Source organism: Rattus norvegicus, chromosome 6 (genome assembly GCF_021556685.1).
Source record: "Rattus norvegicus strain SHRSP/BbbUtx chromosome 6, alternate assembly SHRSP_T2T, whole genome shotgun sequence".
NCBI lineage: Eukaryota > Metazoa > Chordata > Mammalia > Rodentia > Muridae > Rattus > Rattus norvegicus.
This window is the reverse complement of record NC_141539.1, coordinates 43,974,111-43,991,290: the sequence shown is the minus strand read 5'-3', so window position 1 is coordinate 43,991,290 and position 17,180 is coordinate 43,974,111. Positions and strand designations below refer to the sequence as shown.

At 36.3% G+C, this 17,180-nt stretch overlaps 1 long non-coding RNA gene across 3 annotated transcripts in view; it reads left to right on the top strand.

Moving 5' to 3' along the window:
* The first annotated feature begins 529 nt into the window (after window positions 1–529).
* LOC108351206 (uncharacterized) overlaps window positions 530–17,180 on the top strand; it is an 80,836-nt gene continuing 64,185 nt past the window's right edge. For 2 of the 3 annotated variants that reach the window (XR_015622277.1, XR_015622276.1), the window contains exons 1-2: window positions 541–655; window positions 5,589–5,658. This is a non-coding gene — a long non-coding RNA (uncharacterized LOC108351206). Of the gene's footprint in view, window positions 656–5,588; window positions 5,659–17,180 lie in introns of all 3 variants that reach the window. The other variant, XR_015622275.1, reaches the window with a different exon arrangement.

Sequence of the window (17,180 nt, the reverse complement as noted above, 5' to 3'; positions counted from 1 at the left end):
CAGATCATAATAGAACAACACCAAAACATAAAGATAATATTCCAGATTGGCTGTCACCCATCTTTAACATCAGAACTTGGAATACTAAGGCAGAGAGTGTGAGCTGAAGGCCACATGCTTACGCATGGTCTCATTTTCCTTTTAAAGAGGGTAAAGTGATTCCGAAAGAATTTGAACTGAAAATATAAAAGGAAAATAGACAACTGAGCCTGTTGATCAATGGCTGTCATACTAGCTGCTCTGTAGGATGAGGCAGAAGGTTCATAAGTTCAAGGTTTACTTAGACTGCATAGTGAGACTTTGTGTTAAAACAAAAAGTAAAGATGAGTTGGGTACAGCTCAGAGTCAGGAGACTTGTCTAGCAACTGTGAGATGTATTATTGATACCACAGGACAAAACTATAATAAACAAATAAAGAAGAGTCAGAGAATGAGATGTAAGTCCCATTCTACAGCATGAACCTGTACTTGATCCAACTTCTCTACTCAATCAACTCCCTTTATCTGCAGTGTTCCAAGTTCTAAACTCATTCTGAAACAAGGAAGCCACACTAGCCCTGTAGGTTCAAACACTACTCCTCACAGAGCGTTGCCAGGCTCCTTGGTGTTGAGGATATCAACCTTGGTCTTCAATTTTACATATATATCTATTATGGTAAGTAAGTAATTCCTAAAAATTTCTGACCAACTATTTCTTTCCCTCAGTAGACAACTATCGATGTAGGGAAAATTCCAAATGTATGTTGTAAACATCTTGAGTTTTCAAGGCATTAAAATTTTACTTCATATTTAATATATACTGAAATTAAAATAGGAGTTAAGGAGGTAATATTGTAATTTAACAGCATCTGGTGATTTATGGGTTTCTTTACTAAGACAAAACAAGATAAAAACACAGCCTTAAATGAATAACAGGATGTTTAGATCCTGTGGTGTTTCAGAGAAATTGGTTTATTTTATTTTATTTTATTCTTTGAATAGAAGAAGCTATATTCTAGGTTTTCAGGTTATTCACAGTCATGAAATAAAATTTCTGGGTGTTAGGTAAAGTCTTGATTGTAGTTTTCTGTGGTGAATATGTTTGCTTTGTTTGATTTTATTTCCATGGAAAAGCTATTATGTCTTCTGCAACCCTCAAGAGGATATTCCTTTTTAAACTGAAGTTCTTTAATTTCAGATGCATAAATTGGCTATAATTCAGAGTGAAATGTGTCATTGTGGTGTAACAGCATTACCAGTGTTCATAGATGTTAAATTACAAGCCATTCAGACTCTTCAAAGGAACCGTGCCTGTACATCGGGCAGCATATAATGAGAAAATTTATCTTTAATGTTTGGCTGCACAATCTATTTCTTGTCCTGGGACTCATTTAATTCATCATTTAAACCTGGTTCTAAATCTTCCGCTGGAAAGTGTTTCTAATGGGGCCAATCAAGACTGTCAAGTACTAGTCAATGGTACTTATTTCCTGGGAAAGTTTATGATTAAAATATGTCTAGGTCCTTAATATTATAATATTGGCTGAACAAATGTGGTGTAAACTACACTTTTTTAAAATGGTCATAATTATTACTAACATACGCCCAGCGTTAGCTCCTGATAGTCTTAGTTCTGCTTCTAAATTATCTTATTCCATAAAATTACTACTGCTTTACTTATGACTATTCTTTGCCAGTTGTTTTTAATTTATTGCCTACATTGCATAATACATTGAAATAAGAGTGACTTAACTCAATTCAGAGCTCAAGTAAGTTCTTAATCAATGGAGTAATATATTTTTCAATAGACTCATTCGTTTTTATTCTTTACAATATTATTGAATAACAAACCTAATACTCAACTCACATTTTTTGTAAAACTCAGTGCATGTTTTCTTTTTGTATTTTAAATTATGTACTTTATTATCTGAGATTATAATGTAATTACATCATTTCCCCTTATGACCATTTAAAGACGTGTATAATTCCATTGCTTTTAGCTCGAGGTCAGGCAGAACCTCAAGGTAGAAGAATGTGGTCAGTGTAAATGTTTACTTTGTTGCAGTCATGAACCAAAGAGAAAACTCTAAATCATGATAAGAAATTGTATGATAAATGGGTGTGTATTTAACTCCCCTCTCTCCACACACATATATGTAAATGTATATGTATATATGTGTATATACACACGTACACTTCTTAATTGTAGGGACATTTAAATGAAGATTTATTGTACGTTGTCTAGGGACAGATAGGTCAGATAGGTAACTTGTGTTCTTAATTGTCCTAAGACAATTTCTTTTCATGGTAACGTTGAACAGCATGTATGTTATGAGCATTCAAATAATATCCATGAATTTGTATGTGAAGGAATGAAAAGTAATCTTAACTAGATGACTGAATTTTATTCATTTTTAATAATTATTCAGGGAGATAAAAATGTTTATTCATGAGACCGATAAGGCAGCTACTATATTAGCTAGACACCTCCAAAGTCAACTTAAATAAAAGTCTTGGATCTAAAAGATCCTATATGTTATAGACTATGGTTGAAGGTCTCGTGTATGGCACAGATCCCTTTTAAGTTAGTGAACAATCTTAACCATAGTTTAACAAGCATATGTAAAAATAGATCAAGTTCAGTGACTCTTCACGTAGTAAACACACAGGTATGGGTACTTCAGAGACCGAGAGAAGAATGAGCGTGATGACAGAAATTTCAGACTGGCTAATAGCAGGATTGAAAGCACTTTGAGGAGTGTGGAAGTCTCTCCTACCATGTTGCTGCAGTCCTGAACAGAATTGAGATAAAGACATGTAAAGGAAACACCATAGTACATTGACAGTGACGTGTATTATTACTGTTATTTAAAGATATTTATGGCCACTTAAAAGAGAGCTAAGGAATCTCCTGTCATGTGACTATGATCCATAGAATGGTCATTTGAAGTCCATGCACTATATTTACGAAGTATACATGGGATTTCAAAACTAGGTCTGCACCCTCCCCTAAGTTAGCCTGGCCTCCTCCAGCAGTAGGGTGATGCTATTCAATGTTTCTGTAAGGCTGGGTTTAGATAATAGTCTATCAAGCTATACTTTTCAGAGTTCTATTCCTCCAACTAAGGTCCAGTGGCTTTATGATAGCAAAAATAATTTCATTAATGGCCTCCATTCTGTCCGTTTTAGACCACTGACATAGCCCTTTTAGTACCTACCCCCGGTTTTGCTTTTTATGGGGAAGATTTGTCACAATTTCTTTTTGTTAGGAGCAGCCTTTCTAAACCTTATTGTTAGATAAAATTAAGAATCCACAACTTAGTGTTGGGTTTCTGTCACATAAATAGAAATTGAGGAGTTATATCTCAGTGATAGAACACTTTACCACTCTGTGCCTAAAGCCATGAGTTCAATGCCTAGCACTCATAAAGATTTGAAGAAGAGGAGGAGGAAGAGGAGAGGAAGACAGAAGGAGAAGATGAAGAGAAGAAGAAATAAAATTAGAAGAATAAATAAACATGGAAACCTTAAGTAAACAGAAAAATTCAAAAAAAATTTAAACTCAAACTGAATTTTCAAATACAGCATAATAATAAGGGTCATTACTGCAATTCAAGGTTTGGAGTGCTTACTGTTAGTATATTAATTATCTGATGTGGAAACCGTTTAGTCTTTTCTTGAGTTATTAATTTAAAAGCATTCAAATTACTGATGCATGATTAAAAATATACTGCAGTAGTTGTATGTCCATCCATTTTGAAGCAGATTCATCTGTTGGTATTGGCTATTTTGAGAGTTAGTGTTTATTCACAAACTGAGAAGATCATTCGACTTTGGCAATACAGGCCTTGATACAATTTCTGTTCCACTGGGTAAATTTAAAGTACTTTAATTTTTGCACAGAAGATTTAATATTTTTTTCATGAAATCAGATGTTATTGGAGGAATGGCAAGGCTCCTAGAACTGTCATAAGTAATGGGGGAGATTTATAACCCAACCAATAATCAATGTTTTACTTCCTTCCAGAACTCTGATGCTTACTGCATCCTACATCTCAGTTTTTGTATCTGTATCTTATAAAGTTTCCCTTTTATCCAATTTTCCAAATTGTAATAAAAACTTAAGTGCCTCTTTTTATCCTGCCTTATATTTTCATACTATATTCCTGCCATTTTGGAGGATTCCCTTAAGATGTGAAAGCAAACACTCACCATAGAATAGACCGTTTCTGTAAATCACCATGACCAACCCGATTTAAATGTGTCTCTATGTACAATCTAACAGTCTCATTTCCCAGATGCTATACGAAACTTTCCCCCCCTCCACTGACTCCATGTAGTCAGTAGTCTAGATTAACTCCATGTCCTTTCAAAATGTTCCCATTTCTACAAACTCTGCTCACTTCACATGAGGCTAGATCTGAATTCTGAGGCAAGTGCTAAGAAGTTATCTGTGATGGGTTATAGAATTATTATGATACATTGGTAGACAAGGAAAGGAAAAGTGAGATCTAATATTGGCAGGGAAAACTGCCTTTTAATCATTTGTATTGATATCTGTAGATGATTGCTACTCTCAGCTTTGACTAACGAAGCTTCTTTGCCATGGCTGAGGGTTGACTAATAACTGCTCTAAGGGCAAAGTTAGGGGACTATTGTCTGCACAGTCCTAAAGAAGACAGATCACCTACTCTTGGCCCATGAAACATCGTGGAAAAAGGGATTGAAAGCATATAAGTATGAGAGGAGGAGAATGGCTATGACCCATGCTTTCTGCATATCACGTGGTACCCGTGACTATGTATTCAAAGCTGCATAAAGTCAACAAGGTATTTAGTAAGAGGGGATGACTTGGTGACACAGGAGGACAAAGGAGGGAGAAGAGAAGATATTGAAGGAGGTGAATGTGGTCACTATCTGTAGTGTATGTGTAAGAATTCCTCAAAAATTCAATGTAAAATGTATAAAAAATTAAAAAGTGTCTGATAGTGACAGATGTAATAAAATGAAAGAATGTTCATACTGCAATTTTAAAATTTGTTATTTTATATCAATGTCTAATCTAGTAGTAATAAGAAACCGGTCTACCATTGATGCTTTGTACTAAAAACTATTGTTTATGACACTGAACTTCAGAGCTTCTAATGTAGCTCGCCATCATTTTAAATGGGAGTCTTCACAGGTGATTTTCACTGTATTTCCTTGACACAGAATCATATCATGATATCCAGGCTGGCAACTCATACTCAAGCAATCATCCTGCCTCAGTCTTCCAAGTAGCTAGAATATATCTATGTCTAAGGCTTCAGACTTTATATTTGGTTGTTTTATTAAAATGATAGTGGAAATTCAAACAACCTTTAACATCCACTGAACAATTTAGAGTGTTTTAAAATTAAAATAGTAACTGTGAACATAGGAAGGCCATAACTCAGAGGATATGCTTTATATTCACAGCACCAGGATAGCATGATGGACAAATGATTAATCCAACTACTTTTGAAATTAGACAGTGTAGGAGGCACAGAGAGTACAGTCTGAAGTTGCGGTGAAACACCAAGATATAGCTTGTAATAACATGGGTTTGCTTTATTTTACTGTTTCTTTAGAAAAAGAAAAGACTCATTTGGTTCCCGGATTTCCTCACTGTATAAAATTTGCTGCTCTGGATATGAACAAGTAAGAGGGAATAAGAGAATCACATATTTTGGACACATAAGTCTCAGATATTTTTTGCCAAATTGGTATTGAATTTCAAAATTGAGAGTTGAACCTATGAATGAACAGTATCTATGGGAATAATTCAATCTCTCGTCGTTTTCTGAGTTGTTATCTTAATGTTAAATAAGGCTGAGGAGCATTTTCTAGAGTTACTATATTTCACTTCCACTGGGCAAAGGATGGTGGGTAGCATTATGGAATGCATAAAGATAAGGTTAGTAATTCTTATGTGCATAAATTTTGAGTTTTTGAAGCAAAATATTATAGTTTCCATTTAAAATGCATTTAATCAAACACAGGCCCAGGTATGTAGGTTGTCTGACTTTGCAAGCTTTCCAGCTCAAAAAAAAAAAAAAAAAAAAAAAAAACCCGATGTATAAACAGAACAGATTTGCAGGAAAAAAATTATGTATTTTACTTGTACAGCAAGAACTCTGTATGCAATAAATAAGTGTTCATTTACTTCAATTTGCTGACAATAATCTCAGGAAATGATGATTTATCTTAGCAATATTCATGCTGAAATTTGTTTATAAAATATGTAAACAAGCAAAGGCTATATTTCCAAATTTAATATGTTGGCTTGCTGGAATTGAAACTGTTACCAGGTAGGTGACAAATTAATCAACAGCTTGATATACAGTGCAGTCCAACAACTAAGTTAGCTTTCGGCACTTATAAGTCACTTGCATTACTGCCCAGATTGAAATTATCACCTCAGTGGCCTAGTCTATTCCATCAACATTACTCCGTAGACCAACTGTCAACCTTAAGGTCTGCTGTGGCCACCATTCTCATTTGTATTTAATTAGCGAATGAATTGATATATATTTATCAGGTGTATTAAGATGAATGCATTTCTATTGAGTTATTTTACCCTTGCCCTAATTATACTGGACATGTTTTCAAAGGATAAAAAAAGACAATGAATTCGGGAAACAAAAGCATGGGAAAATTATCTGATAATTACACTTAAGTCAATTTTAATCATTTTTTTTCTTTCTAGAATTTCAGACTGGCTAGAAGTCATTTAAATGTTTTAACAAATTTTTGACTATTTACTGTCTAAAGCAGACTACAATAGGCTCATAAGCTACAATGTAGATAAAAGAGTCTTCCTTCCAACAGAGAGCTTAAGGAAGGAAATACAAAATTGAACAGTCATTTCACCAATACCCTGGTTTTCTACTTCAGCAAGCTGTAGGTATTAGGGATGTAGCATTCGGTGACAATTAGGCATGGAAATTGTTTCATTTAATATTATTTTAAATGAAATCTCGGTGAAAAGTGAGCTCCAGGAAAGTGAGAGACCATGTCTCAAAACTTAAGGGAGCAAGTAATGAAGACAGACATACAATGCCAGTTCCTCGCTTCCACATGCACACAGATATGCAGGTATACACAAAACATACAAACAGACAAGCATATACATACACATTCTCCAGCTTCCACTCCTCTAAACACTGAATGGCCCACCCAAAGCAGAAATATTGAGTCCATTACTGTGTCATTTTTAAATACTGAGCTAGACTTAGCGGGACAAGAACATGGTTCTTTCCATTTTTAACTGGATAATACCAATAATTAACTCATCTTTTATTCAAAATCTATTCAAACATTTTCCTTTCAAAACTACAATAATTGAAAGCGTCTATAATTCAGAATAATTCAATGTTTTCTTTTGATGGCAGTAGTTCCAGGTAAGTTAATTTAGAAAGATTTTAAGACTCTGGCCTTGTTTCCAATATTTATAGCATAGAAAATAGATTAAATAATCTAATATCCAGATTTAAGCATTTCAAAAATTTTATGTGTATGATTACTTTTTTCTGAACATGTATGTATGCACCATGTAAGTGCTTGTTGTCCACAGAGGCCAAAAGAGAGATTTCCATCCCCTGGCACCAAAGGTACTGATGACTATAATTTATTACATGCAGAGTAGGAACTTGCCGGTTGTCCTCTACAATATTTGTGTGTGATTTCTCAGCCCTATGATATATTTCCGTAAGACCTCTTGTATATTTGAATCTACTTAGAAGAGTGTGACAGCACTTTTAGAGAAAGTACTAGTAATGAAGAAGAGGAGCCAATAAACTACATGTCATATTTGGAAAGAATTAAATTCCTATCCTTTTAAATTTAATCCTTTTACTGAATCACTTTGATAAATTATCAGAGAGGACATGCCCTCCTGTGGTCTCTACATAGGGTGCAAGCATACTCAGAGATATTTGAAATGCCAAGAACAGAATGCCCGCTGAGGCAAGAGAACAGGATGTGTATACTTCTAAGCAGAGGCAGTAGGATCTTAAAGTTCAAAGGCAGCCTGGACTACAAAGGGAGACCTTCTCAAACTAGAACACTGTACAGCTGCTGCAGCTGACTCCTAAATGTGCGTATTTATATACGCATCGTGCCCTCTGCTTCAGACAGACAGAAGTTCTTACTTCGCTGTTGCATGGGTGATATGGAACATGCCTCTGGTAAGGCACTTTTAAGATCAAAATAGCAAAAGAGCTACAATTTTCATGTTGTGAAGTAGAAAGCACTATGTAATTGTTTACCTATGTATCATATCAATGAAAAATGCAAAATCCTGAATAATGAAACTGTATACAAATGAAACAGCTAAGAGTTTAAATATCTCCCCACATGCAGAGCACAGGAGAGTCATTGATGGAACAGAAATTAAGCTTCTCCTCATCACCCAGGATGCTTTTGGTCCTTGCAGGCTATTGTGCTTTTAAAATGTGAATTTTGTTACTTAACTTTTTGCTCCCAAATTTCATGCTCCTCTCAATTATGTGGCAAATTCTTTAGTGAATTTAGTGGTTTACAAAGGGTCGTTTTTTCCTGTGTTTAGATCCTGGGATAAACAGAAAGGGAAAGCAAACAAACAGAAACTCCTCATAGAGGAAAGGAAAACTTTTGAATAGATTTTGAAAAAAAGATGAGTTAATTATTGGTATTATCCAGTTAAAAATAGAAAGAACCACATTCTTGTCCCTCTAACTCTAGTTCAGCATTTAAAATGACATGGTAATGGACTCAATATTTCTGTTTTAAGTGGACCGTTCAGTGTTTAGATTGTTCCCAAGAAATCAATCACAGATCACAAAAGTAACTTTCATCTAGTGTACTTGTCCACCTAGTCAATAAATTCATTGGGCAAGGAGTGCCCATTTCCGGAGCCAGGTCTAATCAGCCGTGGGAAGTTATCTGTCTAGAATGCGAGATGTGCTTCATGTTTATTCGATCAGGACAGGCGATTTTCTGCATGAACTCCCTAGACTTTTTTTTCTTTTGCCAGTGTTGTCATCTAACAATGTAATATTTTCAAGTTCAGTAAAGCACAGTGAAGGCATTATACTAAAACATACTTGCTTTCAGCAATTGTAATACTCTCGCGAAGGTGAAACTTTTTCATGCATATTATTGAGCATAGAGAGATGAAATCTTATTTTAAAAGAACGTTGAGGATACTTCTTTCATTTGAGCCAAATGAAGAGAATTTTCTCTTAAAGTTGTACGACAGAGAAATGGGATGCGAGTGGAAATGTAAAAAATGTTGAAAAGAACAAAGGTAAGGAAGAAGTACTCCCTTGGTCAATTCGTGGAGGCAACAGTTAAAATTCTAGGCAGAAATGAGAACTCCCAATGAGGAATTCACAAAGTTACATGTATTAAATATAGGCAGACTGGCAGGAACCAAAACTGTCCTCATCTTAATATCAAGATCCAAGACAACATTTAAACACAAAGGGTTTCTTTGGAGCCTCTCTATATTGCTATATTGTCCTATGTTTCTTTTTATAAAGGTACTATGTGGTTCTTTGGGTACTAAGCCTTATATTATGAATTGAAATTGAGTTGAGAAATGTTTCTGGCTTTACTGTTGTTGTTACAAAGTCAATTTCACTATCTAAGGCCTTTTTGCTTCAGTACTAAGCATCAACAATAGACATTTAGTAAGGGGACAAATAATGATCTTATTCTCTCATGATTTTTCTGTTTCTATGAAGAATGTCTTGGCTTTGCAATAAAGGTTTGTTAAACCAATAGACTACCTTTAGTAATGCAGATACTATTTATTTAACAATATTTATCCTCTCACACTATAAATATGATAGATTTTTCTCATTCCTTATGCTTTTGATTTGCTTTATTGACTTTTTAATGAAAATTACATTATCAATGCAGAGAGATTTTTGGCTTCCTTGGTTAAATATTTTTATCATTTATGGCCCCATTCTGATCTTCCCACCTAATACTAATGCTTGAGTTGAAGAAATCATCACCTGACACTGATGCCAGGTTTATAATACCAAACATTTAAAAATAAAAAAGGCGGTAATACGGGTAGCTCCAGCCACATATGTAGCAGAGAATGGCCTTGTTGAGCATCAGTGGGAGGAGAAGCCCTTGGTCCTGTAAAGGTTTGATGTCCCAGTGTAGGGGAATGCCAGGGCAGGGAGGTGGGAGGGAGTGGTGTGTGGGTGGGGAAACACCCTCATAGGAGCTGGGGAGGAGGTATGGGATAAAGGGTATCTGGACAGGAAACTGGGAAAGGGGATAACATTTAAAATGTAAATAAAGAAAATATTCAAGAAAAAAGTTTCTCAACTTCTATACTTAGTATAACTTCATAGTATCCTAAGTTTGATGTGTTATCTGTTGCTGTAAAAATATAAAAAATGCTGTCTTTTATCCCACAATAGATCTAGCACCATAGTACCCCAAGACATCTTCATCTCAGTCAGCAAAGCATCTCACCTGCTTTGCTCCATCCCATATCACACTGCCAATGACTACCCTCTGAGCCTGGCAACAATCTCTCTACCCCTCTACTTCCCAAGGCAGGTTGTCACCCTGTCAGATATATATGTCACACAATTATGTGGCAGTCCAATGTCTCCAGCCATCACAAACTCTCTTGAATTCAATTAAATCGCCACATGAAAGAACACACAACACAATAACCTCGATCCAATTGATAATATATAATTGCCCACCTAGACGTACAAAGCCCTGTACACATCCATCCCTTAAAAATATTCATGTATCAGTAATTTGTGACATTTTATTGTTCCATTATGTTTTATTACATGGGATACCACAAGTTATTTCACTGGATGCTACCTGGGCGAAGGCCACTGTATCTGTTCCATGTTCTCTTTCTATTAAAAGAGCTGTTACTTTGCATTTTGAATTTTTTTATGTGAACATTTGTTTTCCCTATAACAAACTCCTAAGAATGTATTTGCAACATTTTATAGGGGAAAAAGTTTCTTTTGAAAGAAAATAATAGGGAACCCAGGAGATAGCTGCGTAAGTCCTGGGACATGAGCTTAAACCCCTAGTGCTGTGTAACTGCTCTCCCCTTTTCAAGCTCCTGACATCTTCTCTTGACAACTCCTTCCTGCTCTCTCTTCAGTTTTATGTTGTTCTTCTGTTTTATGTTCTCGACTCATGAACTTGGATTCTCAATTGGATACTTTTATCCATGTCTAATGGACGAACCAAATTGCCATCGTACATTTCTTCTCAGTCTTGTTTGACATACATTGTCTCTTCATTTTCATCTATTCCTAAAAATTTTGTATCTCAGTACTTCATTTTTTAAACAACGGTCTTATTTTACTTCTAGGTCAAAAACACTTTCAGAGTATTCCCTTCGATGAGTATCAGAATGCCCTACATAGTGAGGGACGTGGCTATTTGGGCAAATATCAAATGAGCAAATTGGTGTGCTTGTGTAGGTATTCTGTATGTGAAAAGCAAGCATAGCATACATGTCTCCATTTTATTGTATGTATATAAGTTATTTCCCTGCATGCATTACTATGCACCACATGCATGCTGTATCCATGGAGACCAGAAGTGAGTACCAGGTACCCCGGAAATGAAGCTGCTGATAGTTGTGAGCTTCCAAGTGAGCAGTGTAAGTTTAGGAGCTCAGGTTACCTGAGAGAGTAGTCAGTGCTCTAACTACTTGGCCATCTTCCCAGCCACATCCTTCGTGTCTTCTCACACGCCGTTCTTTCGTCTCCAATCACATTCTTTCAGTATAATATTTTAGCTTACTATTTTATCAATTCATTTGGCTAATCTGTCTTTTTATACATGCATTTATTTTCTATTTAAAATTATTATACATTATTAATTTGAGCTATGGCTCCTAGTTTATGAATTTGTTTTCTGTCCTCACCTTCTAATTTCTGTACTTTTATTTTCATGCTTTACTTGCATAACTACAGTATATTTTGCATAACATTGTTATTTACTTGTTGCAACTTTTAGCATACTAATTTGAACAGTTCCATAGTGGTTGCCTCCACTTTACCATATAAAAATAAAAGTTATCACAATCTACATGTATTCATGTCTAATCACAATGTAGACCTATAAAATATTTCCACAAAGAGTCAATTACACTTATCAAATACTGTATTCACATGTAATCATCCTATTATTGTTTTATCTTTTTTAATTAAAATAAAATATTACACATCTGGTTGTACAAGTCTGTAATTCAAGCTGTGAAAGAGACTGAAGATGGAAATTGCAAGGTTGAAGAAATCTATTGGTGGGGTTGGGGTTTTAGCTCAGTGGTAGAGCTCTTGCCTAGCAAGCATAAGGCCCTGGGTTCGGTCCTCAGCTCCAAAAAAAAAAAAAAATTGGCTACAGAGAATATTCAAGGCCAACCAAGACAACTTAAACTTCATCTCAAAATGCGAGAAGTATGGATCTAGTTCAGTGGGAGAGTACTTGCCTTGATCATGTAGAAGACACACAGTTAAATGCCCAGCACTCAAAAAAATATAGAATAAAACAAAAATCAAATATGACACTGTAAAGTCAGCCTACTTTATTAGCACATTTTCACTCCTTCTGTGGATCTTCCTTTTGTGGGTCTTAAGTGGAAGGACATGTGGTTTTGTTGGGGCATGATCCTTTTAAAGCATGTCTATGGCTAGCCCTCTATGGTTGCTCTTTGGGTAACAGAATCTCTCATGTTTATTTCTCAAGAATTTCTTTGATTTTATTCATTCAAGAAATCTGGCAACACAGTCTAGGATATGGAGTTAATTTCTATGCACTTTGGGTGCCTGAAAGACACCTGACAGGGTCTTTTTGCTTCCCTGCCTTTCTATGAGAGACTTTGTACAATTTTACTGTGTGTTTCCTTATGCATAATGGGTCCTGCGCCTTGGTGTTTTTCACATCATTTCTGTTCCAAAAATTTAGTATTTAATTTTACCAACTGGTAAATTTCTTTGATTTCTCTTGTTCGTTCTCTCAAAGCACTTTGAATCTTACCACCTTGAAAACTTCATAAGACATTCTTCAAATGCATTTTTTTGTTCTCCTAGTGAACATTACTTCTTTCTGTGATTCACATGATTGGGAACGTTCAGTCTTTTGTTATTATGCACAAATCTCCAGGGCTCTGCTCTGCATTGTTATCTCATATCCCAGCATTCACTTCTCATAAACACTCCTGTGCTCTCCTTGCAGGTACTGATTCTGACATCTCTCATCTTCTGGCTTCTCTTTAACCTGTTTAATCGGAGACTTAAGGATCAAAGTATTAGATATTTTAAATACATAATCTCTACTTACTTCTTTTTCTATTGCTTTGCCTTATTTATTCTATTGCCCAAGGCACTGGATCAGAGAAGGACATTTCTACACAGAATTTCCATGGAAAGTCTCCAGCTCTTTGTGCTTTTCCTTTCCATGCAGAACATTTTACTCTGATTTGGGACTGGACGGTTTGTTTGGATAAGAGCTGTTAGTAAAAGTAGCTCAAATACAGGCTTTACAAAAACAAACAGCAAAAACTCAACCACACAAACAAAAAGCAAAAACAAACTGTGTATTTGCACTTTCGTCTCTGCTGGTGCCATGAGAACTCTATATAAAATTATGTCTACCAAATCCATGCTATCGTTGCCAGGTGACAAACACGTTCCAGACATGGAAATACCTCCATTCAGGGTGGTATTTCTGCTCAATAGCTAGGGCTCACAGCAGAAGCGGAAGCTGGAGCAGCCAAGATGAGACTATTAATGCCTTGCACAAGGCTGCTGATCATCACTAGGCAGCGAGCTAAAATCTGTAAATGACTGAGTGAATACACACTACTACATATAATATTGTTTTATATATTTTGTTTATGACACATGTATCTACATAACTGATAAACTATATCTTTACTTTGAGAAATTGAATGTCAACTTGGAGAATTATTAAATGTTTTTATTCTAAATTTCAATTGAAACAATTTACTGTGTAAATGTATGAAATTGTAAAGACTACATGAACAAAAGAATACTCCGTTGTTTTTATCATGTGCTTGGTTTTTCCCATAATATGGTTATGGATTAACAGGCTAAATATCAATCTTATAGCACTTCGCTATCTGATAAACTTCTCCAACACTTACTGTTATAAAACAGCACACCAAATAAATTTCTAAGCATTATGTAGGTGAATAATTTAGTTGGCTCTCCCACACACTTCATCTGCTGCTACAGTCCCCTGCCAATCAGAGAGGCACTTCCTTACCAAATTACTAAAACTCAGTAGTTTTGCTAGTATTTATTCAAATAAATAAATACAAACAAACAAAATACCTATCCCCACAAAAATGTGCCCCTATGTCTTAGGGGTGTAGCTCAGTGGTAGAGCTCTTGCCAAGGATGTATGTATGCCTTATATTAACAGGAAGACCTAAAACTTGCCCCTTGAAATTAATATCAGCTTCATTTATCACTTCTAAAACAGAAAGAGCCTGAAATCAACCTACAAGAAGTTTGGGAAGTAGATGTGTAAATTAGCATTGCAAATTCAGTCGGCAAATATGCAACACTAACTCAGATAGCATATTGCACAACATGATAAACAAAACAGTCATCAAGCTCAGAATGGTCACAGGGCATTTAAATGCCTATTTCTACATGAAAATAGCCATCTCTTTCATTAGTACAATTTTATTTGTTTGTTTTTGTTTACTCATTTACATCCTGATTCCTGCCACCAGCTCTCAAGCCCACCATTACACAGTAGCTCCTCCCCTATACATCCTTTGTCCTCTGGAACAGTAGAGGCAACCCCTGAATACACTCCCCTTTTCCCCCTTCACAGCAAATAAAGTCTCTACAAGGTAGGCTATCCCCTCTCACTGAGGTCAGGTAAGGCTGCCCAGTTAGGGGAACTTATTCCACAGACAGGCAACAGCTTTAGGGATAGCCCCCACTAGCATTGCTAAGGGACCAATGTGAAGACCAAGCTACACATCTGCTTCTTATGTGTGGAGGGCCTCTGTCCAGCCTATGTGTGCTTTTCAATTGGTGGTTGCATGTCTCTGAGAGCCTACAAGGTTCCAGATTAGGTGACTGTAGTTGATCTTCCTGTAGAATCCCTACCCCATTCAAGGTCCTCAATTTTGCCACAACTATTCCATGAGTCCCCAAGCTCGGTCCAATATTTAGCTGTGGATCTCTGCACTTGTTTCAGTCAGCTGTGAGGAGAAACCTCTCAGGACAGTTATGCTAAGCTTTTGGCTGCAAGCATCATTAATAGTGTCAGGGATCAATGCTTTCCTATATAATAGGTCTCAAAATGATCCAGTTGTGGTTTGGCCATTCCCCCAATCTCTGTTCCATCCCCCATCCTGTTCCTGTAGTTCTGGTAGACAGGATAAATTTTAGTTCAAAAGTTTTGTGGGTGGGTTGGTGTCCCTATCTCAAACATGGTGTTCCTGCCTGGTTACAGAAGGAACCTATCTCTTCAGGTTCTACATTTCCACTGTTGAGTCTCAGCTAAGGTCTCCCCGCCCCCATTGATTCCTGGGAACCTCTCTCATACCAGGTCTCTAGCATATCCTCTAGATGTCCCCCATCTTCCAACCCAGCCAGATGCAGACTTCCATTTATTCTCCTGGCCCTCTGCTCCTCTCTCTTGTCTCTCCCTACACCTGATCATGAATGCCCTCCTCATTTCCCTCCCTGTCTTCTCTTCCGCCCAGTTCCCTCCTTCCTTCTGCCTCTCATGAATATTTTATTCCCCTTCTAAGTAAGACTCAAGAATCCTCCCTTGGGCCTTCTTCCTTGTTTAGCTTCTTTGGGTCTGTGGAACACAGTGTGGTTATTCTGTACTTTGTGGCTAAATTCACTTACAAGGGAGTACATATCATGCATGCCCTTTTAGCTCACTCAGGATGATATTCTCAAGTTCTACCCATTTGCCTGCAATTTTCATGTTGTCTTTGATTTTAATAGCTAAATAGTATTTCATTGTGTAGATGTATCCCATTTCTGTTATCCATTCTTCAGCTGAAGGACATCTAGGTTGTTTCCAGTTTCTGCCTATTATGAATAAAGCTGCTAAAATCAGAGTTTGTGTGGTAGGGCATCCTTTGGGCATATGCCTAGGATTGTTATAGCTGACACTTGAGGCAGAATTATTGCTAGTTTTCTGAGAAACCACATAATTTATTTCCAAAATGGTTATACAAGTTTACACTCCCATCATCAGTAGTTGAGCAAGTGGTATGGTGGGGCATCTTTTGGGGATATGCCCAGGAGTTTTATAGATGGGTCTTGAAAAGAATTAGTCCCAGTTTTCTGAGAAAACACAAATTGATTTCCAAAGTATTTGTACAAGCTTGCACTCCGATCATCAGTGGAGGAGAATTCTCTAAGCTCCATGTCCTTACTAGCATGTGCTATCACTTGAGTTTTTGATCATCTATTTTGACAGGGATACTTTCTTTGATGACTAAAGGCATTAAGGATTTTAAGTGATTCTCAGCCATTCAAGAATTTCTGCTGATAATTCTTTGTTTAGCTGTGTATTCCATATTTTAATTGGGTTATTTGGGTTGTTGATGTCTAAGTTCTTGTGTTCTTCATATGTTTTGGATATTGGCCTTCAGTCAGATGTAGGGATGGTGAAAATCCTTTCCCACTCTATAGGCCATTGTTTTGTACTATTGAAAGTGTCCTTTGCTTTCAGAAGCTGACTTTCAGTTTCATGAGGTTGCACTGATCAATTGTTGATATTAAAGCCTAAGCCATTGGTGCTCTGTTAGGAAATTGTCTTCTCTCCCAACTAGTTCAAGGCTATTCCCCATTTTCTCTTCTATAAGATTTACTGAATCCAGGTTTACATTGAGGTCTTTCATCCACTTGGACTTGACTTTTGTGCAGGGTGATGGATTTGTATCTATTTGCATTCTTCTACATGCAGTTTAGACCAGAACCATTTGTTGAAGATGCTTTCTTTTTTCCATTGCCTATTTTTGCATTCTTTGTCAAAAATCAAGTGTCTATATGTATGTAGGTTTATTTCAGGAACTTCATTTCAATTCTATTAATCAACCTGTCTATTCCTATGCCAGTATCTTGCCACCTTTATTACTCTTGCTCTTAGTACAGATTTAGATCAAGGATAGTGATTCCTCTATATGT